General features: G+C 38.8%; 1 pseudogene; it reads right to left on the bottom strand.

Annotated features, from left to right (window-relative positions):
• Positions 1-22,261, bottom strand: part of LOC140746782 (tRNA endonuclease ANKZF1-like) — a 121,285-nt pseudogene extending 99,024 nt beyond the window's left edge.
• Between the last annotated feature and the right edge of the window lie 2,577 nt (positions 22,262-24,838).

Here is a 24,838-nt window from a genome sequence, read left to right as displayed (position 1 = left end):
TAATGTTGTTTTTCCTTTTAGTAGAACCTTTTAGTAGTACCACGAAAGATATTACTTTAAAAAATGTTAAATTTTGCCATCTATGAGATGTTTTCATAAATTTGTTTATGTGTAGTTGAAGCTTTGTTAAAGTTCTTAAAGATTGTGTGATATATTTGTTAAAGTATGTAGAGTTTGTAACCAAACCATTGTAATTCAAATTGTGGTAACTTATAGTATGTGGTGTACTCAAATGTCAAAATTCAGTACAACTTGTTAAACTTATTTTGTAAATGTAGGTTTAATATCTATTTTGTAAAGGACTGCGGTCCTTTGGTGGGCGGCATGTCTATGGTTATTGTCATTCCTGTACTTACTGTGAACCTTAACAATTTTAATATTTAAAATAATAACTATTGTCTATGTCTTGTCAAAAAACGCAATAAAGATGTCAGTGCAGCTCGCAAAAGTTTTTTACTTACAAACTCAAAAACTCGAAAATATCTAAGCAATCTCACAAGCATTCATCAATTACAAAAACTAAATACATTGTACATTGCTCCTCTATCACTTCTCACATTAAGTTGACAAGGAACAACGGTCAGTTGCTTTATTAACAATGGCTCTGCCCCACACCTGCTGCACATGAGACGGGCAAGATAAAGCAAAAGACTTCAGCAGTTCAAAAATATCCATCACACATCTCAACAAGAATAATATAAAATTAAAAACTAAATACATTGTACATTGCCCCTTTATCACTTCTCACATTAAGTTGACAAGGAACAACGGTCAGTTGCTTTATTAACAATGGCTCTGCCCCACACCTGCTGCACATGAGACGGGCAAGATAAAGCAAAAGACTTCAGCAGTTCAAAAATAACCATCACATCACAATGTTCAGATATCAATCTTATTAAATAAAACAAACATAACAAAAAAAATATAAAAACAAAACACAAAGTCATAACTCAAAACAATAAAAAGAATAATTAGTATTTACAAAGATCAATAACTTGTTGGCTCATCGTCCGCCCACTCACCAGGCCAGTCTCAACTTATCTTTGGCTACCGTTATATTTCTTAAGTTACCTATTACTTTCAGAGTATATCTATCATGTGGAAGATGGTCTTAAGTTTGGGACTTAATTTGTCATGACGCCTATGATTTTGATTTACATAAACTTGTCACCAATCTGAAAATTTTTATTGTTCCTTCTTACTGTATCAAAACGAGTTTTAAACCTACTTGCTTGTAATTGTAAACGCTGGTAAGCCACTTCCCGATCTGCCCATAAATCTACATTTTGTTTAAAAACGTCAACGTCGTTAAGAGGTGATAGACGGGATATTTGCGTTAAAACCAATAAGTACACAAATGGGTAAAAAAAAAGGATTTTTGAACTGTAGTATTAATTGACTGTTGTATTTTCCACAAATTGCTCGGCCAATCTGATAAATCATTACAAGTTGTATTTAACAAATAAATGACAGTCGTAAAGTATCGTTCTACCTGACCATTACCTAGTGCCCGTGGCCACCATAATAATATGATGTTAGATTTGTAATTCTTGAAATAAAGGTTGAATTTGATTTAAGCTAAAATCTGTGCCCCTATCTGTTATAAACCTTTAAGAGAGTACCAATAATAGTTATTATTTCTCGTATGAGGAGTATTAATTCTTGCGAATTTATAGTATGAAGAGGTTTTAATATACAACATTTTTTTTAAACCATCCTATTATATTTATAACCTTCGGAGGTTGTTTTGAATGGGTCTGTGCAATCTAGGTGAATTGTATGAAGGGAATGGGAGTCTTGTCAATAGTGCCGTGTGGCTCCGGCGGCGAATAGACCACCCCATACCTGCCCGTGGGTGTCGTAGAAGCCGACTAAGGGCATCTACCGGGTAGATGGGCAGCAGCGTCTACTCGGGCATTTAACATCCTACTGCGACGGTCCCACTGGTTGCTGGGTCTGACACCGCCTGGCGTAATTCCCGAAGGTGTCTCGCTTGGTGGTAAGATCTCTTCGTGGGATCTGCCTGGCTAGCTACCACCCTCAGGTCGGAGTCTACCGCTAATAACGACTCGTCGTGTTTCGGTAGTGCGCCTGGGAGCCAGTTCATCCCCTTATCCCTCCCTTCCCATCCCCCTGTGGTGCTTCCGACGGCGTACTTTACGGGTCCGTTGAGTCTCTTTAAGCATCGTTGCCCCCGGGGGCGTGGTGTGTTGGCGCGGGGGCCAGGGAGACCCGGTGAAACGGTTGTCCGCTGGCCGCCCGCCGGTTAGTTGGGGACCCGAACCCGGGCAACACTGTTAACCTCTGGCCCGGGAGGCTGTCCCGCCAACCGGCGAAAAATCCCGTTGCGCGGCTACCTTGCCGGAGTAAGAGACCGGAGTGGAGCCGGGTAGTCGTGCACGGGGGGGACCGGGGGCCCTTCCGTCCCCCGCGCCAGCATCCCACATCACCTCCGTAGGCTCGGTGTCACGAGACTCATACTTTGTCCCGTGAGGCGTCGGCGGAGCATTGCAAATCCTTTCAAATTCCCGCCCTTTTTGGAACAACCACCAACTATGAGAAAGCCAAATAAAAAGAAGAAAAGTTGCACAGCGGCGACCTCTTCCACATTTACTGTGGATATGTGCAATATCAGAGGAGTCCATTCCAATCTGAATGCCGTCCACCACCACCTTGAGACGGTAAAGCCGGCTTTTCTCTTTTTGACGGAGACGCAGATATCTACCCCGGACGATACATCGTATTTGGAATACCCCGGTTACAATTTAGAACATGCCTTCAGGCGTCGTGCCGGGGTATGTGTGTATGTTCGGGGGGACGTCTGCTATCGCCGTCTCAGCTTTCTCGAAGACAAGGACCTATCATTGTTGTGGCTGCGCGCGGACGTCGGAGGTCTTACCCGTGTCTACGCGTGCCTGTATAGGTCCTATAGCGGAGACGTGGAGACAACTCGATTATTCGAGCACGTCCAGTGGGCAACCGACAGAATGCTGCAGCAGTGTCCTTCGGCAGAGTTGGTGGTTCTCGGTGATTTCAACGCTCATCATGTTGATTGGCTGGGATCCCGGACCACCGACTTTGCCGGGAGATCTGCATATGACTTCTCCTTGGCATATGGGCTCTCTCAGGTCGTACCTGGTTTCACTAGGGTGCCTGATGTAGAGACCCATACTGCCTCTTTGCTGGACCTACTGCTGACTACCCATCCGGTGGACTACCAAGTAATGGTCAAGGCTCCCCTTGGATCCTCTGACCATTGCTTGGTAAGTTCGACTGTGCCCTTGTCGTACCCCGTGGAGACACGTCCCCCCGGGAGACGACAAGTTTGGCATTACAAGTCAGCAGACTGGGACGGATTCCGGGAGTTCCTGGCTTCGTACCCGTGGAGGCAGCTATGTTTCGTCTCGGGTGACCCTAGCTCGTGTGCTGAGTCTGTAACCGACGTGATACGGCAGGGTATGGAGTGTTTCATTCCAAACTCTGTCGTGTCCGTCGGCGGGCGGAGTCAGCCCTGGTTTGGTGGGTCTTGTGCTAAAGCGCTAAGCCTTAAGCAGGAGGCCTTCCAAACCTGGGCATCAGCACACGCTAGCAAGGACCCAAAAACCCCCGAGCTCCGAACCGCGTTTAATGCTGCCTCCCGTTCAGCGAAGAAGCATATGGCCAAGGCGAAGTCTAAGCACATCGGCAGAATTGGCGAGCGGCTACTTGGTTACCCCTCCGGGAGTCGAGCCTTCTGGTCGCTGGCCAAAGCTGTCGAGGGTAATTTCTGCCGGTCTTCACTACCGCCCCTGCGGAAACCAGATGATTCTCTGGCCCACACGGCAAAGGGGAAAGCCGATCTTCTTGGTACCCTCTTTGCCTCAAACTCGACTCTTGATGACACAGGGGCCACACCGCCTACCATCCCGCGGTGTGAGAGCTCTATGCCGGATATTCGCTTTACGCAGAAGGCTGTCAGGCGAGCTCTATTGTCCCTCGATATCAAGAAGTCGAGCGGGCCAGACGAAATCCCCGCAGTGGTGCTCAGGACGTGCGCTCCCGAGTTGGCTCCCGTCTTAACGCGCCTATTCTCGCTTTCCTACACCACAGGACAAGTACCGTCTTCGTGGAAGGTTGCCCTTGTACACCCTATTCCCAAAAAGGGTGACCGCAGCGACCCGGCCAACTATAGGCCTATAGCGATAACCTCCCTGCTCTCAAAAGCTATGGAGCGTGTTGTAAACACGCAGCTCCTTAGGTACCTGGAAGAGCACCGGCTGATCAGCGATCACCAATATGGTTTTCGCAAGGGCCGATCAGCTGGTGATCTTCTTGCGTACCTCACTCACCGTTGGGCGCAGGCTGTTGAGAGCAACGGGGAGGCATTGGCCGTAAGCCTGGACATCGCTAAGGCCTTTGACCGGGTCTGGCATAGGGCCCTTCTCGCGAAGTTACCATCTTACGGTCTTCCCGAGAGGTTGTGCACATGGACAGCCAGCTTTCTGTCTGAGCGGCATTTTAAGGTCGTAATTGACGGGTGCTGCTCAGACACGAAGCTCATCAACGCTGGCGTGCCCCAAGGGTCTGTATTATCTCCCACGCTTTTTATTCTGCATATCAATGATATGCTGCTGAAAATCGGTGGCATTCATTGCTATGCAGATGATAGCACGGGAGATGCTGTGTACACAGGCCGTGCGAACACCTCTCGGACATTCGTGGAAGAAAGCAGAATCCGACTTGTGTCTGAAATCGAGAACTCTCTGGAGCGGGTCTCGGAATGGGGTCGTCTTAACCTTGTTGAGTTCAACCCCTCGAAGACACAAGTCTGCGCGTTTACCGCTAAAAAAACCCCATTCGTCATAGCGCCTAAGTTCCAAAGTACCCCGCTCACCATTGGTAAAAGTGTAGGGATCCTGGGAGTCGACATCTCGTGCGACGTGCAGTATCGGAGTCATTTGGAAGTTAAAGCCAAGTTGGCTTCAAAGAAACTGGGCGTCCTAAACAGAGCCAAGCAGTACTTCACTGGGGGGCAACTCCTGCTGCTTTATAAAGCGCAAGTGAGGCCCCACATGGAGTACTGCTCGCATCTCTGGGCAGGGGCACCACAATACCAACTTAACCCACTTGACTCCGTACAGAAACGCGCGGTGCGAATCGTCGATGACCCAGTGATCTCTGATCGGTTAGAACCCTTAAGCCTTCGGAGGGACATAGGTTCCCTCTGCGTGTTCTACCGACTTTACAATGGTGAGTGTTCTGAGGAACTGTTTGATCTGGTGCCTACGTCGCCTTTCCTTCATCGCACCACTCGCCGAAGGATGAAGTTCCATCCACATCAACTGGACCCGTGGCGGTCCTCCACGGTTCGGTTTAATAGATCATTTTTGCCGCGTACGTGCAAAATGTGGAATGAACTTCCTCCTGAGGTATTCCCTCAGGACTATGACATGGGGCTCTTCAAGAGGGGTGTAAAAAGAGCTCTCCTTCAAAGCCGGCGATGCATTGGCGACTCCTCTGGTGTTGCAAATGTCCATAGGCGACGGTGACTGCTTTCCATCAGGCAGCCCGTCTGCCTTATCGTTAGGTTACATATAAAAAAAAAAAAAAAAAAAAAAAAAAGGGTGTAATAAGCCTTGTTTGGGGTCCGAGTGACTTTTAAGTTTAATACATATCAAACAATGTTTTAAATATTTCTGTAAAAATGCAACCATACGGTGAAACCAAAAATGTTCACGGAGCTTTTGAAATGTCTTATTTAATTCTACATCATAGATTAGTAAAGATACTTCGCCGCCTTGAAATTGAATGAAGCCACAAATGGCTTATTATCGTAAGTTCTTTTTTTGAATTCTTGACAAATAAAAACATTTTTAGAGAAAATTTACGAATAAATAACTAATACTGCGTAATTTACATGAATTTACATAATAAATAATAATTATTTCAAATATTTTAGGGATATTTTAGCACGGAGACGTGGCAAAACTTTTTTACGCAACTATTTCAATTCTCAAAACTGGGCACATTTTCTAGTTAGGAGTGAGTAATCTTTACTAATCTATGTTCTACATGTCAATTTTCGTCGTGATTGTTTTTTTTTTTTTTTAGATGATATCTTAATCCTTTAGGTACATTAAATTTTGATTTATTAGGACGGATTTTGTAATATAATAGATTATTATGCGACATATACTGATTCTCGTCTAATTAACCAGCTACAACCACACTAATTAAATTTTGAGTTTCCGTATTATTTTGAGATGTTTATAACCACCCAATGTAGACTTTTCAATTAATTTTAAAATATTCAGAGATGTTTTCCAGTGTGCTTAGCGATTGGTTAATAGAGTATTCGATCGGGTTGCGACTAAAAAAGTCTATATGAGAAATAAATTTTCCCTTTTGATTTTATCTACCCTTTGTATTAATATGGTATAGTAGCTCTGTAGCCTATAGAACAAGCATCTGTATAAAACTCGGTCGGTAATGTTGGGTTGAAGATTGTTAAATGTTTGATGACATAATTCCTAGCCGCATCCCGTTTCGAATCCCCATTTCCATTTTTGATTTGTCTTTTACAATTTAGTAATGCATTTACGAAAGTAACTTGCGAGCCCCATAAAATGGCGTACTTGTTTAATATTTTTAGGTATAGGAGAATCAACTATAGTTTCTATTTTCGTTTTACTAGGTCTAATATCCTCCTGGGATAAATTTCTGCCTAAATATTCTATGTTATCTAGAAAAAAAAAATATATATATATATATATTACATTTTTCTAAATTTATAGTGAAACCCATTCTTTCAAGTAACATAAACCTTATTTTTTTGTTAAAAATTAAATAAGGATATCATTTATGTATACTAATAGATATTTTAAATGTTGTACTGTTTTAGTAATAGCAAATATATGTATTTTACTTTGTCCTATTCCGTTTATGTACAAAGACACGGGTGTTCAACGACACTTAAGCTAGCACCTGTATATATTAGAGTATTTATCGGTTTATTATGAATAAAAACCTTTGTTAATTTTAATTCGGTTTGTCTAAAACAAAATTGGCCTCGCTTTTTTTTTTTCTTTTTTTTTTTTTGTACCATGGTAACTGATGAATAATTACAAACTTGTGGTCGGAAATCATTTAGTTTAAGTGCCCGATTTGGCAACCGCGAAAGAGTTTGAATTGACTTATTTTTTTTTTACATTGAGACTGAAACTAGACATGACCGACTCGATGGCAAACAAAATATATCTTATCCGTACTAAGTTTAAATAGCTTTAGATCCTCCGAGGATCTCAAGGTTATCCGTCGGTCTTTTCTTCTTCTTAATATATGTTGAAAGTAAGACATTAAGGGCAGATGTAGTAGACACGCCAATGTTTTGCATTTCGATACAACCTAATCTTCTCCCTGACATATTCACTATAGGATTCCGCTAAATCAGAATTGCACAGAAACGCCTTCCAAGAATTTCGTTTAGATTTTTTTCTTTTTTTTTTTTTTTTTTTCGTGATATATGTCAATGATGTCCTTACGAAAATTTTCCCACGAACGAGCCTTACAAGGATCCCAAGTTTTGAACCATATTAAAGCAGAGCCCTTAAGGGCCTTACCGGTTCTTGCTGCTGTCTTAATGCTGCTCCACTGGAATTCGCTGGCCAGGGTTTCGATGCTGTACACCACGCGGCGCCAGTAGTTCCTCTCCGGGTCGATCAGCGGCAGCGCAACGTCGTCCTTAGAAGGTGGGGCGGCAGCGGCGGCGGCAGTGGTAGCGGCCGGCTCGAGACAGCATCACGAGTTGCTGCCAGGAGGTCTCCAATTTCTCCAATATCCATTCTGAAACTTGAAACAAATACAAGTTAAAGTAAACAAGGTTTAAACCGATCCCACTTCTGATGTTAGAAAATCCCTAAGACCCATGTTAAAATATATCAGATAATTCAATTTATTTAGGAAAAGCTAATGATTTTAGAAATATAGGTACGTAGTCTATGTATTTTCATTAATTGTGTAAGGGATGTCTTTAATAAACACAATAATACCTTCATAAACTTAGGGTTTATTTTTAAGGTTACATAACACCTTTACATTTGTTACGAAAAAGAGAACTTTAGACTTAAACAGGACATAATATCTTAATATTATATTATTATACATTTACAATGACAGAGTAATGGAAGGTAATTAGAAATAATGACCAGTGGTCTAAACTTTAGACTTAAACAGGACATAATATCTTAATATTATATTATTATACATTTACAATGACAGAGTAATGGAAGGTAATTAAAAATAATGACCAGTGGTCTTACTAAAACGTAAACCAAAAAAGTAGTATAAGTAATACTAAATAGTTAGTTTTAAAAAATAGCAAGAACACAATAAATAATTCAAAAACAATTAAATTACAGAGGAATATAACAAATATTAATTATTACATACCTAATAGTCAGTACACACTACACAACAATTGATCAAAAACACAATGAAAATAAAATTATATTAAGAAGTACTTAACTTACGTAAGTGCGGCGGAAGTCCAAAAAGTCGCTTCCCTTTATTTTCCTTCCTTTTTATATCCTCTGAATTTTACACACACATCTATTGTGTATAATAGCCAATCAGCATCAAGCATAAGTTATATTTAAATTGTTTGACAGTCCAGTATCACAGCTAAGATTCTTAATACAATAATTGTTTTAAAACATATTTAGATTGTTCTTATACATTTTGTTATTAATTTTATTTGTGTTTTAATAGCATAAAAGAGTTTATTTATGAATTACCATTATCCAATCAGTGACGAGAACCCCCTTGACCAATCGTAGATTTGATGCAAATCAACCCATGAACTATACTCATTGCACATTTTAATTTCTATTTTAATTTATTTTTCTTTCTCAACCTCTAAACTAAAATTACTTTAAATATTATATTTTTTTAACATTTTAAATCATGTCTCATATATAGTAAATAATGATAAATCATAAATACATAGAAATCACTTGAGGTAAATAATCATTTAACCTTCTTAATAATAATGTAAACATTATTATAAATAGTACTGTATATTTGCTGATACATATAATTAAATAAGACATTTTTTAAACATTATTACATAATTACATAAGTTATAAAGTGCTGATTTTAAACCGGAACTTCGTTCCGAGTACTGTAAGGATCTAACCCTAGAGCCATCTAGTGTCGAGTAGGATTATTTTATTTCGATCAAAGCAGTGATAAAAATTGTAAGTGATTGCTAAACTAGTGCCATCTAGTTTTAATTGTTTCAATCATTTTGATCAATAGAAAGCTACAAGTTATCGCTAAACTGGTCCCATCTATATTTTATAAATACAAAATGTTTAATGACTATCAATAACAGTTCCATTTGATAATTTGGTAAAACATTTTACAAAGCATTAAAAGGAACTCTACTTATAAATTGTCACGCTCGTGCCATATGGCCGCCGCGTATGTCACGGTGGCCACGTATGTGCCTCTGTACATTAGCTTCAAACTAGGGTATCGAATTCCCCACGAGGACGCCGATACTCGTGACATCTTACCGAAGCAAGACGTCGCCCTTTCCCCAATCTATACCGCGTGCTTGGCGAATGATAAAGACGAGTCCAACACCACACCCAGCAGTGTGGCCGAGTCCACGCTCCTGACCGAGGCGCCGTCCATGCGGATGGTAGGCGGACGTTTAAACTTGCCCCGGATGGTGATGTGACACTCCAAGAACTGTCAACTATTATTAAAATGTTAACTCACGTGACCATCTCAGGTTGTTCGGCGATAGCGGCTTTGTGCAGCGCCGTGTTGCCGTCCGCCGGGTCCTGAGTGTTACACGCGGCCTCGAGATCGGAGGCTTCCCATCCCTCTAATATCGTTTCTAGAGAGTTCACCTCCTTGTCTGATATTATCTTCCACATCTGTAATGGAGAAAAAAGTATTTTTTTTTACAAGATTGATGTAGCAGAGAAGTATACTGTCCAGACCAGAATTGATTTATGCTAAAAAAAGGTTACCACAAAAATCTTATAAAAATCCTACATCTATCCCATACCTATTTCTGTATCACACAATGCATCGAACATTTGCGCTTGACAATTTATAAGTAGAATTCCTTATAATGCTTGTTTTTAAATGTTTTTTTAAATTATCAGATGGTACTGTTATTGATAGTCATTAAAATTTGGTATTTATAAAATATTGATGGGACCAGTTTAGCGATAACTTGTAGCTTTCTATTGATCAAAATGATTGTATCACTTACAATTTTTATCACTACTTTGATCGAAATAAAATAATCCTACTCGACACTAGATGGCTCTAGTGTTAGATCCTTACGGTACTCGGAACGAAGTTCCGGTTTAAAATCAGCACTTTGTAACTTATGTAATTATGTAATAATGTTTAAAAAATGTCTTTTTTAATTATATGTAACAGCAAATATACAGTACTATTTATAATAATATTTACATTATTATTAGGAAGGTTAATGATTATTTACTTCAAGTGATTTTTATGTATTTATGATTTATCATTTTTTACTATATATGGGACATGATTTAAAATGTTAAAAAAATATAATATTTAAAGTAATTTTAGTTTAGAGGTTAAGAAAGAAAAATAAATAAAAATAGAAATTAAAATGTGCAATGAGTATAGTTCATGGGTTGATTTGCATCAAATCTACGATTGGTCAAGGGGGTTCTCGTCACTGATTGGATAATGGTAATTCATAAATAAACTCTTTTATGCTATTAAAACACAAATAAAATTAATAACAATATGTATAAGAACAATCTAAATATGTTTTAAACAATTATTGTATTAAGAATCTTAGCTGTGATACTGGACTGTCAGACAATTTAAATATAACTTATGCTCGATGTTGATTGGTCCTACACAATTGATGTGTGTGTAAAATTCAGAGGATATAAAAAGGAAGGAAAATAAAGGGGAGCCACTTTCTTTTGGACTCCCGCAGCAATACCGTAAGTTAATTATTTGTTAATATAATTTTATTTTCATAGTGTTTGTGATCAATTGTTGTGTACTGACTATTAGATATGTAATAATTAATATTTGTTATATTCCTGTGTAATTCAATTGTTTGTGATAATTTATTGTGTACTTGCTATTTTTAAACTAACTATTTAGTATTACTTATACTACTTTTTTGGGTTAGGTTTTAGTAAGACTACTGGTCATTTTTTTCTAATTACCTTCCATTACTCTGTCATTATAAATATATAATAATATAATATTAAGATATTATGTCCTGTTTAAGTCGTTCTCTTTTTCGTAACAAATGTAAAGATGTTATGTAACCCTAAAAATAAACCATAAGTTTATGAAGGTATTATTGTTTTTTTAAAAAAAAAAAGCATCCCTTACACGATTAATAAAACTAGATAGTCTAAGTACCTATATTTCTAAAATCATTAGCTTTTACTAAATAAATTGAATTATCTGATATATTTTAACATGGGTTTTAGGGATAGGGACTCTAACACGCTCATAAATCCACAATAAGATTTTTCCTGTGTCATCTGCTCCATGGACACACAAACAGAACAGAAAACCTAAATTCATAATTCAAATCTCTGTTTTGCCGAGGATCGAACCCGAAACCCACTACCCACATTATACGGTGACCACTACGCCACGTTTGTCAAAACCAACTTATTTAGTCTTTAACAACAATCATACCTTCTTAACATTCCGGTATCTTGGGCGTTCCCTTCTTAACCGGTTTACTCTCTTCTGGTTTTTTCTTTTTCTTCTTCTTGACTACTTTCTCCTTTGTTTCAACATCCTGTTCATTATCAGTGCTCTCACTGATAATGAACAGACGCTAGATAAAGAACAGCTGACTATAGACGTATCGTTGATCAGCAGGTCCATCCTAGAGTTAGTTATGACCCCGTTTGAACTCTGTTCAGAAAGGGTCCTGATCCAACCGACCGGTGTCTCTGAATCTATGTAGCATGGGCCTTCATCTTCGCTGGATATGATCTGTTGGCAGTTCTCTTGGTGCGCGCCCTCTGGAATAAAAAGTAGCAAATTATTTTATACAGCAGTGAGTGATTAACAAATTGCAATAAAAAATTGGTAAAATGCCGAACTCACACACAGAGGGTTCCAAAATTGGCCTAGTGCAAGTTGAACCCGCAAATGTGGAGCCCTACGTGCACAACAAAAATTCATTCATTTTTTATTTTTAGCATTTGTTATTATAGCCGTCATAGAAGTAAATGCTTTGTAAAATTTTGAACTGTCTACGTATTACGGTTCAATAGCTGTTATTAGCATGGCGATACCTCTTTGTTTTTATTTTTTTTATTTTTAGTATTTGTTGTAATAGCAGCCACCGTGACACATAATTTGTAAATATTCAAATGTCTATCTATTACAGTTCAAGAGATAGAGTCCCGTGACAGACGGACAGACTGCAGAGGCTTAACAATAGGATTACGTGGGTAGAAGGTGGTAGAACCCTTTGTGGTTCGACTCCGGCGGCACCACCGCCACACCTATTTCTACCTAATAAAATCAGTGTTAGGCGCTGCTGTGTTCCGGTTTGAAGGGTGTGGTAAGGGAGACAGACTTTTCCGAGGCGTTCCAGCTTAGTCCTCAGGGGTAGCAGCGCATCTGTGGCCGACATTAGGTAGGAATATCTAATCCTATCTGGGGTTGATTAGAGATGTCCATGGGCGGCAGTAGCCACTTACCATCAGGTGGACTGCATGCTCGTCTGCTATTCCTATTTTATTTATATAAAAAATAAATTAAAAAAAATTAGAAATTATATTACATTAGGATAACCTTTTCATTGGTGTAGAATATGTATTAATTTACAAATACTAATGGGCAGAAATTGATAAATATAGATTTCTGATATACAAAACATTGAATAGATTTATTTATTAAATTAAAAAAGACGCTTTCTACATTCACAGCGCACATTAGGATTCTTTGCGTCATATGTCATGGACACTCATAAAGGCACACACACCCGGACCAGATATCGAAATTCATGATTCTGATGAATGTCTGGTCGGGGTCAGACCTGAGGTATTTCTGGAGCGCTATGACATGTGGCTCTTTAAAAAAGGTTCATAAAGAGCCAACATACAAAGCCGGCGATGCATTGGCGACTCCTCTGATGTTGCAAATTTCCATAGGCGGCGTTGACTATTTTCCATTAGGTAGTACGTCTGCCTAATCGTTAGGTTAAGCAATAAAAAAAACCAGTATAGTGACCGTTCCGTCGCGCGTCTTCATAATAACAGGCGTAAGAGGCTAAACAGAAGTCAAAAATACTCACCATAAACCTCAATACTAGCGACGGTTTCATGCACCCTTTTCACTTCCTTATACCTCCACGTTGGTTTTCGCGTAGGAAAGGGTAGAGCTCTAACGCGCATATCGTCTCTACTTATTGGCGAGTTCTTCCCGAAGAGACCTGCCTGGTTCATTGGACCCACTGCCCGGTAGAGCACCAGGGAACAACCCACGAGGTCTTTCTCCCAACTTGCTACTATTTCTTGGACATGCTGGAAATAGTAGGAATTGAGAAAAAACTTGAACATAATTATGTCTTCTGTAAATAAAGGAGTTTTTGTATTTTGTTTTGTAAAACTTACAATAATATGAAAATTTGTTTATTTTAGTATTAATTGCAATATTTTTTATGCAAATTATGTCTAAAATAATTGTACTTGTTAATGTATAATATATTAATAATATGTAAAAGTGATACATTTAAGACAAAGGACAATGCCCATGAAAGTATGGACCGCCGTCCAGAGTTGCATCAAATTGAAACTTGTTGTGGACGATGTATAATTAACCAAATACTACCACCAATAATTATTTTTTTCATTAGAACCTACACCAAATATCTTCAAACACAACTCAATTATTCCCATCGGTTGAGGAGTTACATATTTTGTCTCCGAGCCACATTATCAGACCCTTAAATAGTCAATGATGAACTGGCTTTGCAATTTCATTAGAACCTACACCAAATATCTTCAAACACAACTCAATTATTCCCATCGGTTGAGGAGTTACATATTTTGTCTCCGAGCCACATTATCAGACCCTTAAATAGTCAATGATGAACTGGCTTTGTAATTTCATTAGAACGTACACCAAATATCTTCAAACACAACTCAATTATTCCCATCGGTTGAGGAGTTACATATTTTGACTCCGAGCCACATTATCAGACCCTTAAATAGTCAATGATGAACTGGCTTTGTAATTTCATTAGAACCTACACCAAATATCTTCAAACATAACTCGATTATACCCATCGGTTGAGGAGTTACAAATTTTGTCTCCAGAACCTACTCTGATCCTCATCATATTTAAATGGGACCAACTTGTAGCAATAGTTTTTAATAAAACAACGTTCTCAGTGGCACACGCACAGGAAGTGGACATTTTTATTGACACAGACTACAAGCATAGACAACAGATAATACATAATGTAGCGTTCAAATAAACTACAAACAAAGTTAGATAGAATGGCGTTACTGGTAATTACTTTTGATACATACAACAATAGTCCACACACGAAATTAAAGGCATTAAAATAGGTTCATAAACGACGGAGTTATGGCTGTTATATTTACATGGGTGGAGGTGTTTCCCTCATTTTCTCCAGAACCCATCGATGGATCCTAACCATATTTAAATGGGACCAACTTCCAGCTCGTTTCTACACAATAAAAAAAGAATTATTAAAATCGGTTCACTAACGGCGGAGTAATTCGTGTACATACATATAAAAAAAAAGATACCGGCCGAATTGATAACCACCTCCTTTTTGAAGTCGGTTAAAAAGGAATTAAAATCAATAAACGTCTCCTACCTCCAGGAATTGCGTCTGATTGTATCTCCTAAGACTGGAGCCAGCTGATCTCGGGGCGTTGCCATGTGAGTCTCTGTTCGCCTGCGCCTGCCCCTGGCCCCGCCTCGTCACGTACGAGTGCAATGTTTTATGTACCACCGCCACACCCCCTTTTTTACCGCGTTTTTTTATTTTTAACTTATGATAGAAATGTTAAGAAATGATGTAGCCTATAATGAAAAAAAAAAATAACAAAAAAATAAAACCGACTTCTATGTCACTCAATGTATTTCGTTGGATAACGGCGTCAACAGCGTATCCAGTATGAGCGCCGACTTTAGAAATATGTACTAAACCAACATATATTTGAATTATTTTTTACTTTGTAGTGACATAGAAGTCGGTTTTATTTTTTTTTTTCACCCTTTTTAGTAATGACATACCAAAGTCTATATTAATATTGTATAAAATTGTATAAACGTGATCATGAATAAAGGTAAGATCTGGATTGAACCCACCCGCTCGCAGGGCGCTGCCGCGCCCTGCTCGCTTAGTTTAATATTGTCTTATATGTTCCAACCTAATCTAACCAATTCAATACGAAACACTATAGGCGAGGCTATATGAAATACTATATTATTGGCTAGATTAGGTTGGGACAGAAAAGTAAATAAATCAAACGTGGTAAACTCTGCGAGTGAGTCAGGCCAATTCACCAAAAAAAACTACAACGAAAAAGTTAACCATATTTTATATTTGTAAGAAGTAATTATCATTAGGATTGAAAACTTGAAGGTCACATTTTATACTGTATGCGACTACAAAGTCTAGCTTTGATACTGTTTATAAATATCCGTAAGCATTAAATGTACAACTCATACGGTTTAAGCGAGAAGCAACCTTGCTTTATCAGGGTTAAGACCTTGAAGGTCAAAATTTTCATCCTATGTGTCTGCTTACTGATGTTAATACATATATGAAAACACAAAATGGCTAACTCCTATGGTTTAAGTTGGAAGCACGCCAGCATCATCACAGTGAAAGAGTTGAATTACATTTATTTGCTTAGGAACTGTAAAATATGTGTGAAAGCACTAAATGGCTTATTCATGTGATTTAGGCTACTGGTACCTCTGCATCATCAGATCTAAGGAGTTGAAGGTCAAATTTTTCATCATATGTCTAACAACTTCATTACAACAAATATATATTCTATATACTTTACATGGTAGGCACCTTTGCATCATCAGGGTTGAAGGTTCAAGGTCATATTTTCCATCATATGTATCTACTCAAGGATCTTATCACATATTCGTTAGCTCCAAATGCCTAACTTCTGTGGTTGAGGCAGGAGGCACGTCTGCATTGTCAGGGTTGAGGAGTTGAAGGTCGATTTTTCCATCATATATCTCTGCTTATCAACCTTATTAAATATTCGTAAGCTCCAAATGCCTAACTTGTATGGTTGAGGCAAGAGGCACCTCTGCATTATCAGAGTTAAAGAGTTGAAGGTCACATTTTCCATCATATCATGCTAATCTAGATATTCAATGTTCATTTTAAGTTTCATGAGGATTAGATGGCAAAGAGGTAAGATATCATAAAATATGTAAAAAACAGGGGTAGTGATGATGAGTTCCACCCCATAACTCAAAGTTCTAATCATCAGACCATACCCATGTCAAAGTAGAAAAGTACCGCAATGAAATACCCTTTCATATGAAAAACAGAAAATTTAAAATTGGTTTAGAAATACTCGAGTTATTCAAGTTTAAAAGAAATCAGGTTTTTCCAATTTTCCGGGAAAACTGGCGGAAATTTTCAAATTTCCTCGAAATGGGACCCCCTGTGAAACTAGTCGCATACAATGGCGTTTGAATCATGTCGATCGGTCCCGGCATCGCGAAAAAATCGCTGGACATACATGGATAACCTTTCGTCCTTTGGGAAGTCGGTTAAAAATTAAGGATGAAAGCAACGTCTTTTTCTTTCCTTACATTTTCCAAACATTTTAACTTCAGTTACATAATCTGTGTGATATCATAACATCCTCATATTATAATCGGGTTTTGTACTTCTATATTAGATTATATAGATGTAGTACACACATCGGTGTCGCCACTACAGTTGAGATTTTTTTTTTTTTTTTGTCTACGCTCTATCACCGCACATCGCTCTGTCTTCATTCACGCTTCAGTGCTCCGCCACTTCGCACAGTGCCGCGCATTATTTAGTTTTTTTTTTTGCAAAAATGGGTAAGCGAACGCGTTCAAATGCGGACGATTACGAATATATCGCAAAGAAAGTTAAAAGACTAAACAAACGGTTAATGCGCGCACGACATAGAAATCGACAACGGACTCCATCACCTTCATCAGGGTTACTTTCATCATCAACCTCATCGAGTTCGGGAAGTTCTAGGAGTTCTTCAAGATCGTTTTCACCTCGAAAAAGGTCACAGCCGCCGCCCTCGCCGACGCCGCGGGATGCGTTATGCATCGAAGGTTAGTTTTGTGCTTGTCACATAATACTTTTTCATTGAAATTAATTATAATAAGAAAATTGAAATGTCCTTGAATCATGTCATGAATTGGCTTACAGATAACAATTTAAAAATTAATATCGAAAAAACCAAATTAATACAATTTCAATACCAAAATAGTAATAAACCACAACTTGACATATCTTATCAAAATAATCCAATCACTAATGTAATTTCGAGTAACTTTTTGGGACTTACTATTGATAATTCTCTAAAATGGGACATGCATGTAGACAAAATGGTCAAGAAACTAGACAAATTTATATATGTAATAAAAAGATTACGTCAAACAGTGTCAATGCAAGCTGCTCTAATAGCCTATCATGGATATGTTGCGTCTGTTCTTCGGTATGGAATATTACTCTGGGGTAACGCTGTTAGCGCTCTAAAAGCTTTTAGATTTCAAAAAAGATGTGTAAGATCCATCTGCGGCTTAGGACCAGCAGATAGTTGTAAAAATTACTTTAAGAAACATAAAATACTACCTTTACCATGTATCTATTTATATGAAATATGTGTATTTGTAATTAAAAATATTAATTTATTTAAAACAAACCGCGATGTTGGTCAAAATAGATGTAGACATAAAAACAAATTATGGTTACCTGTACAAAGAATAAAACAATTTAAAACAAATGCATATTGTATGGCAATAAAAATATATAATCATTTGCCGGACAGACTGAAAAAATTAGAATTGACAAAATTTAAATATGAACTATTAAATATATTATTAAACAAACAGTATTATAGTGTTAAGGACTTTTTTGATGACAAATTAAAGTAATTGCTTATAAATATAATTTAATAAATGACATGATTTAATTATAGTGACAATATATTGTAATAAATATTTATAACACTTTAAATTTTATATGTAAATTGTAATGGACAACTAAGTATGTAAATTAATGTTTATTTATAAGAATAAAACAAAGATTTATACACCGGATCAACCGGTAGAGTATGCCGAACGCAATTACTATGTATGAACTACTTTATAAACGCATGCTTTTACAAATAAATAAATTCATTCATTCATTCATTGAAGAATAATACTGCGGGTAACCTTAGGGGTTATCGCTTTATTATTAAACGAATATTAACTAATTACCGAGTGTATGCAACTTTAGAGTTGCAGATTTTTTCATAAAACATTGTTCGTTGAAGAATAATACTGCGGGTAACCTTAGGGGTTATCACTTTATTATTAAACGAATATATACCAAATATCCAGTGTATGCAACTTTAGTGATGCGGTTTTTTTTATAAAACAATGTTCGTTGAAGAATAATATTGCGGGTAACCTTAGGGGTTATCACTTTATTATTAAACGAATATTACCTAGTGTATGCAACTTAAGAGTTGCAGGTTTTCATAAAAAATCGTTCGTTGAAGAATAATATTGCGGGTAACTTTAGGGGTTACCACTTTATTATTAGACGAGCATGAGCATACTTATGCTTAACTTTATCATCCCAGACGCAAGCGAGGGCACCGCGTCAATGCCATGCACCAGCGCACCTGTTGACCCCGTGCCGTCTACAAGCGCAGCTGCCGGGCCTACGCCCGCGCCGACCAGCAGCGCCGCCGCAGAGCCTCAGCCTTCAACATGCGTTAATGCTGACATGCCATCAATAGTAAACACCGCCGATTGCTTGCCGGCGACATAGTTAAATGAGGACCTTCTAAAAATATTAGGAGATGACCCATCTCAACATAAATTATTTGGACCTAATATACAACCCGACCTTGCAGTTCGCCTGCAACATTTAGTCACAACAGGGCTAACAAAGGAAGTCCGCAAAGAATTTTTAGACAAATACTTGCCGCCGGCAAACTGTCCTCTTGTAGATGCTCCAGCCCTTAACCCAGAAGTTAGGCAGCGATATCGGAATCTATCTATAAAAGAGACAAGGCAATTGAACAGAAGCAGAAACAGCTGTCCTATGAAATTATACTAAGCTTGTGTTATAACAATGAGGCATATTTATGACTAGCTGACCTGGCAAACTTTGTACCGCCTCAAAATCTATTTATCAAATATATTTCATATAAAGCATATAGCCCATGTTACTCGTGAATAATGTAGATTTTGAATGGTGAAAGAATTTTTTAAATCGGTCCAGTAGTTTTTGAGCCTATTCATTACAATCAATCAAACAAACAAACAAAGTTTTCCTCTAGTTATGGGAGCTGGGCGTCGAGGAAATAATTGCAGTCTATTTCACGAATGAATTAAATTTTTATTTAAATTTTAACACAACTTGTAACAATAAGGAATAATGAGAAATATAATAATATGAGATAGGTAGAGTCACTTTCCGGGATGGAGGTGAACTGTTCCCATGGCGGACGGCCACCTGCACGTGGGATAATATTAAAGTTTTATAATACAACATGAACATGAGAAAAATTAAAAATAGTAATAATTAAAGACTATTAGCTATTATTTAAGACATAAAATGTATGTTTATGGTTTTATTTGTAGGATATTTACTAGAGATACGCCGAATAGTGGTTTCACCGAATAACCGAATACCGAATAATATTCGGTTTAAACTTTACCGAACAGAATATTCGGCCGAATTATTCGGTTTACTTCTTAATTGTCAATTTGCCAGTTATGTGTGTTTATTAACACTTTAAAATGTTGATTTAAGATTTAAAATAAATGTTGACTATACTAACTATAGATTCAGTAATAAATTTGTTGGCTTAAAATTTCCAAATAAATTTTGATTTGAAGTTTAATTGCTTAATTTTATTCAACTATTTTATTCAACACATTCTTCATAGGAAGAAGTTTTGTGTTTTAGTCCTGTACCATGTCGGGTACACAAGAAAATAGAAATAATCAAACCGAATATATTCGGCACCAAAACCGAATAATTCGGCCGAATACAAATAACAAATTAGATGCCGAATACGCCAAATACCGAATACCAAAGGAATATTCGGCGCATGTCTAATATTTAATTATATGCACCATTTTATAAAACCTATCAAAAAGACTTAACTTACAAGTCCTATTTATTCTCTTTGAAGTTGATTATAGTTGTTCATATAAATTAGGGCTTTATGAGCCCATTTCTTTTCAGTGAGAGATCTAGGATCACTGCATCAAGTACACAATTTTGTATTTTTGGAGGGGTTAGGTATTGACTTATGAAAATTTGTTCCCTCCTAAGATCATAGCTAGACTTAAGAATATGATATTCATTTTTGGACCCCTCATCTCCATCGCTTGCAATTTCTTTCTATAGTATTCTCACCTTGCCGAGAGTTAAACTCCCCCAATGATAGTGGAGACTTTCCAAACAGCTTTCTCTTGAGGTTGTGTGTGTGCCAATGGTGCTTGTAATGGGAGGTCTGCTGTGCTCAGGTCTCGAAGGGTCCAACACCACAGCAAGAACAACAGTTTCCATCCGATGCACCATTCAGAGTTAGAGTGTTGAGGCATTTGAGTTAGAAGCTAGTGTAGCTTCATCCACTGTGAAAAAAAAGAAATTAAATCTATTTATTTTGTATATGCCTGTGGGTTATAAGAATATAATATAATTCGCGTGGGTGCGCGAGCTGCTAAAGCAGCTCGCGGGGAAATGTCTTGTTTAGTTTTGCGTGCAAGATTTTTTACAATTTTTTGTTTTTATATATTTATTGAAGCTTTGTTAATTTTTGGGCCTAAGAGGTTTAAGAGTTAATATTTGCAAAATACCAAGAATTTGGGTGGTGATTTTTTGTCTATAAGCCATACATTTTAAAAATATAATAAGGAGACAACAGCTTGAAATATTACATACAAAAATACCTATTTATAAAAATTGATATTTTTTGTATGGCAACACTAAAATATTTCTTTACCAAAATGTGAAGTCTATTAGTACATACAAACGCGTCATACATTATTAGGTGTTCAAAAATATACAACAACTTGAAATCTATATAAAAGCGAACAAGTAATTAATTAAAAAATAAAAAAAACCCGACTGTACTATAAAAGCTGAAGTAGAATTTCCAAAAACAGTGAAATAGGCGTTTTATTATTTTTATCCAAAAAGCCAAATACAAAGTTCAAAATCAATAGATGTTCAAACAATATTATCCTATTTTATCCTCGTAGTGCTCATTTACGCTATATAAAGAACCTATGAGTAAAATTCCAGCACTCTTATAATAATAATAATAATAACCATTTATTTCAGACAATATAAACAAAGATACAAAAGTATAATTGAATACAGAAGTCCATATCATATATACCTTACAGAGTAACATACATACGAGTATTAATATATACTTATAACTAAATCACGTATTTGCGGCGACGTGAGACGCGGGTCTGGTGACTGCCGGGGTGGCTGCCTGGTCCTCTCCGTGCACGGAATTTCCGGAACACAACTCCCTTCGGCCACAGCTCCTCCTTCAGGAAGGTCGACAATTGCTCGGTTGGGACGCGTACAACAAATGAAGTAATGAATGAAGTTCACTGCGTTACGCGCCTCCAACTTCTCGACCACCAGTCGGGTATTGGTGTTAATCGCCAAGTACTCCACTACGTCAGACGGCTTCGTGTTGTAGTGAAGCCGCGAGACATACACGAGCGTTACGGGAACAGCAGGACGCAGTACATGATCCGCTCCTGTCGGTGCTGTGCCACATTGGTTACGACAAGGAGGCTTTTTCCTCTTCCGCTCGACTTTAATAAAGCCATCCTTGTCTGCCACATGGTTGGACACCGCACTGCGAGGGGGTTCGATGCGGGGTTTCCCGTTTTCCCTCTCTGGCCTCGTTGTCTTCCGCTTCCCGGGTAGCTGGCGGGAGGCAGCTGCAGCGTAGTCACGTTGAGGCGTGGACATGACCAACATGACATGACCCCCGCGCGCGCCCGCGTATAGCAGAAGACGTGTTTGTGTACGCTCCGTAAATAAAAAACGTAAACGGGGAAAATATGGATAAATCCTGGACTAGTGATCCAGTATATGTGATCAAAATGGTCCAAGGAATAGTTCTTCCGTTAGAGTTAAAAATTAACTCTCTTATTGAAATGGTACGGTCATTAGAAACGAAATTAGATCTGGCGCAAACTTCAAAGACAAAACAGCAACAAATTGCAAAAGCGGGTACTAGTACAACGCTCATTGCTGACGACCAGCAGCCCGGCGAGCGCAAGAGCGAGAAGTCCCCGACGTCACCCACTATACAGCGTGAGCAAACAAGTAAGCGAGTGATGACGCGCCGACGAGCACGAGTGATGACGACGAATGGCGAGGACGTTGCGGAACGGGTTCCTCGTGCCGAACCAATAGGACTCTTACAACCGCCCGCCCTACGGCCCAAGATCGCCCCCGCGCCTAGCCGTGAGCTGGCACCGCAAGGACGGACATCTGATGTTGCGGTATCATTGACAGGGCACTACGAAGAAGCGGCGAGCGGGAATGAGCCCATGGAGCAATGGACTACAGTTAAGAAACGTAAACATCGGCGTCTCGTTATTCGAGGCACTGGCGATGTTGACAGTGATATTGCCGCTATAGAAAAAACGCGAACTATTCATGTATGGTCTTTACGGTATGACACTACAGCGGAGAAATTGCTGGCTTATATGATAAAGAAAAGGCCTTCTGAAATCCCATATAAAGTCGAAAAGCTACAATTAAAGCATACATATTATGCTTCATTCATGGTTGCGGTTCCTGACAGTGCGTTTGGGTTCTTTATGACCGCAGAAAATTGGCCTCCAAACACGCAACTTAATGAGTGGTTTCGGAGGAGAGTCTCGCACAAGTCTGCACCATAAACTAGATAGCAATAAAGAAAGTAACAAAGCGAGTATATTGACTATCTATTACCAGAATGTGCGCGGTCTACGAACAAAACTAAATCGAGTTTCGTCTGAAATTATCGCTTCACAATCGGATGTGTTACTTCTTACTGAGACGTGGCTTAATGCTAGTATTACAGACGCAGAGGTTGTGCCTTCCACATACAATATTCTGAGGCATGATAGACCTGGTGCAAGGAGAGGTGGTGGAGTAGCTATAATAGCCTCACCCAAGTTTAAGTTGCAGCCTGTGTGCGTGGATAATACCAGTACTGTATGCGACCTAATTTGTGCTGCGTTGTGCATGCGAAATAATATATTAATTGTATTACTGTGTGTTTATATACCGCCGAAAACGGATGAATAAAATTATCTTTATATATTTCACGTTATTGAGACACTATGTTCAAAGTATAAAACTCTGTTAGTAAGTGGAGACTTTAACTTAAATTTTGCGAACTCTTCTGTCAATGCAAGCTTTGAGTGTCTCCTGGTGTCTTGCGGACTGCAGCAGGTAAATACAGTTTTTAATTTTGATGGTAATACGTTGGATTTAATCCTGGTCACTGAGACGGTGGGAAAGTTTGAGGTGGAAAGGGCAGTAGACGTCATCACTACTCCAGACGTTTATCATCCTCCTCTTGAAATACAAATAGAACGTCACTTTAGGTCGGAATATAGATGTAGGAACCATGTGCTGACACAGGCTTTAACAGCACAGCGCTGCGCGTGTTGTCGAGTCGCTTTACATCCGGGCAGTAGGGGGCACGCATTTCGTACATTCATAGTAAATTAGTTTAAGGAAACATTTGTGAGAACAATATAACTGGTGAACGGAACTTGACTTTTATTTTGACCATTTTGATTATATCGATACACTAAATTGGTGACCCCGTGTACATATTGCCTACTGCCCACGCGTCTCGTTACCTCGTGTCGCATAGACATTGCCCTCACGCGCAGGTGCCGTTTATAGTTCGCGAGTGCCACGTTACGAACCAGCATGGCCAATCCAACACCGGCGCAACAAATATTGCCTCAACTACAAGGTAACAGCGAGCTGGCGGCCATCAGTTTATCGGCCAGAATTCCAGGATTCTGGACTGATATGCCACGAATGTGGTTTGCACAATTTGAGGCTATAATCGGACCGCAACACCGGAATGAGTGCGTAAAGTACGACCTAGTCTTGGCAAAATTGGGAAAAGAAGAACTGAGCCAGATAGCAGACCTGATAGATGACCCGCCAGCACAGCAGCGCTACACAGTTCTTAGAAGCGGAGAATTAGCGGAAATACGCAGACCGGGTACATCTGCGTCGACGGATGTAAATACGGAGCTTCTGACGGAAATGCGTAGTTTAAGCCTGGAACTCAAGGCATTGAGAGGTGAGGTGGACGAGATTAGAGGGAGACCACAAAGCAGAGATGTCCGCTGGGAGCGCAGCAGGAACAGGTCGCGTGCAAGATCATCGGGTCCAAGGCGAACACCACGGAGTCCAGACTGGTTGTGCAGATATCACTTCAGATTCCAGGACTCGGCAAGGAACTGCGAGTCACCGTGCAACTGGAATAAGCCGAAGGAAAACTGAATCCGGTACATTCAGGTGCGA

The sequence above is a fragment of the Epargyreus clarus genome, unplaced genomic scaffold, assembly GCF_041222505.1.
Source record: "Epargyreus clarus isolate Ecla_fem2 unplaced genomic scaffold, WU_Ecla_fem_2.2 ptg000013l, whole genome shotgun sequence".
NCBI classification, from domain to species: domain Eukaryota; kingdom Metazoa; phylum Arthropoda; class Insecta; order Lepidoptera; family Hesperiidae; genus Epargyreus; species Epargyreus clarus.
This window is presented reverse-complemented; position numbering and strand designations above follow the sequence as displayed.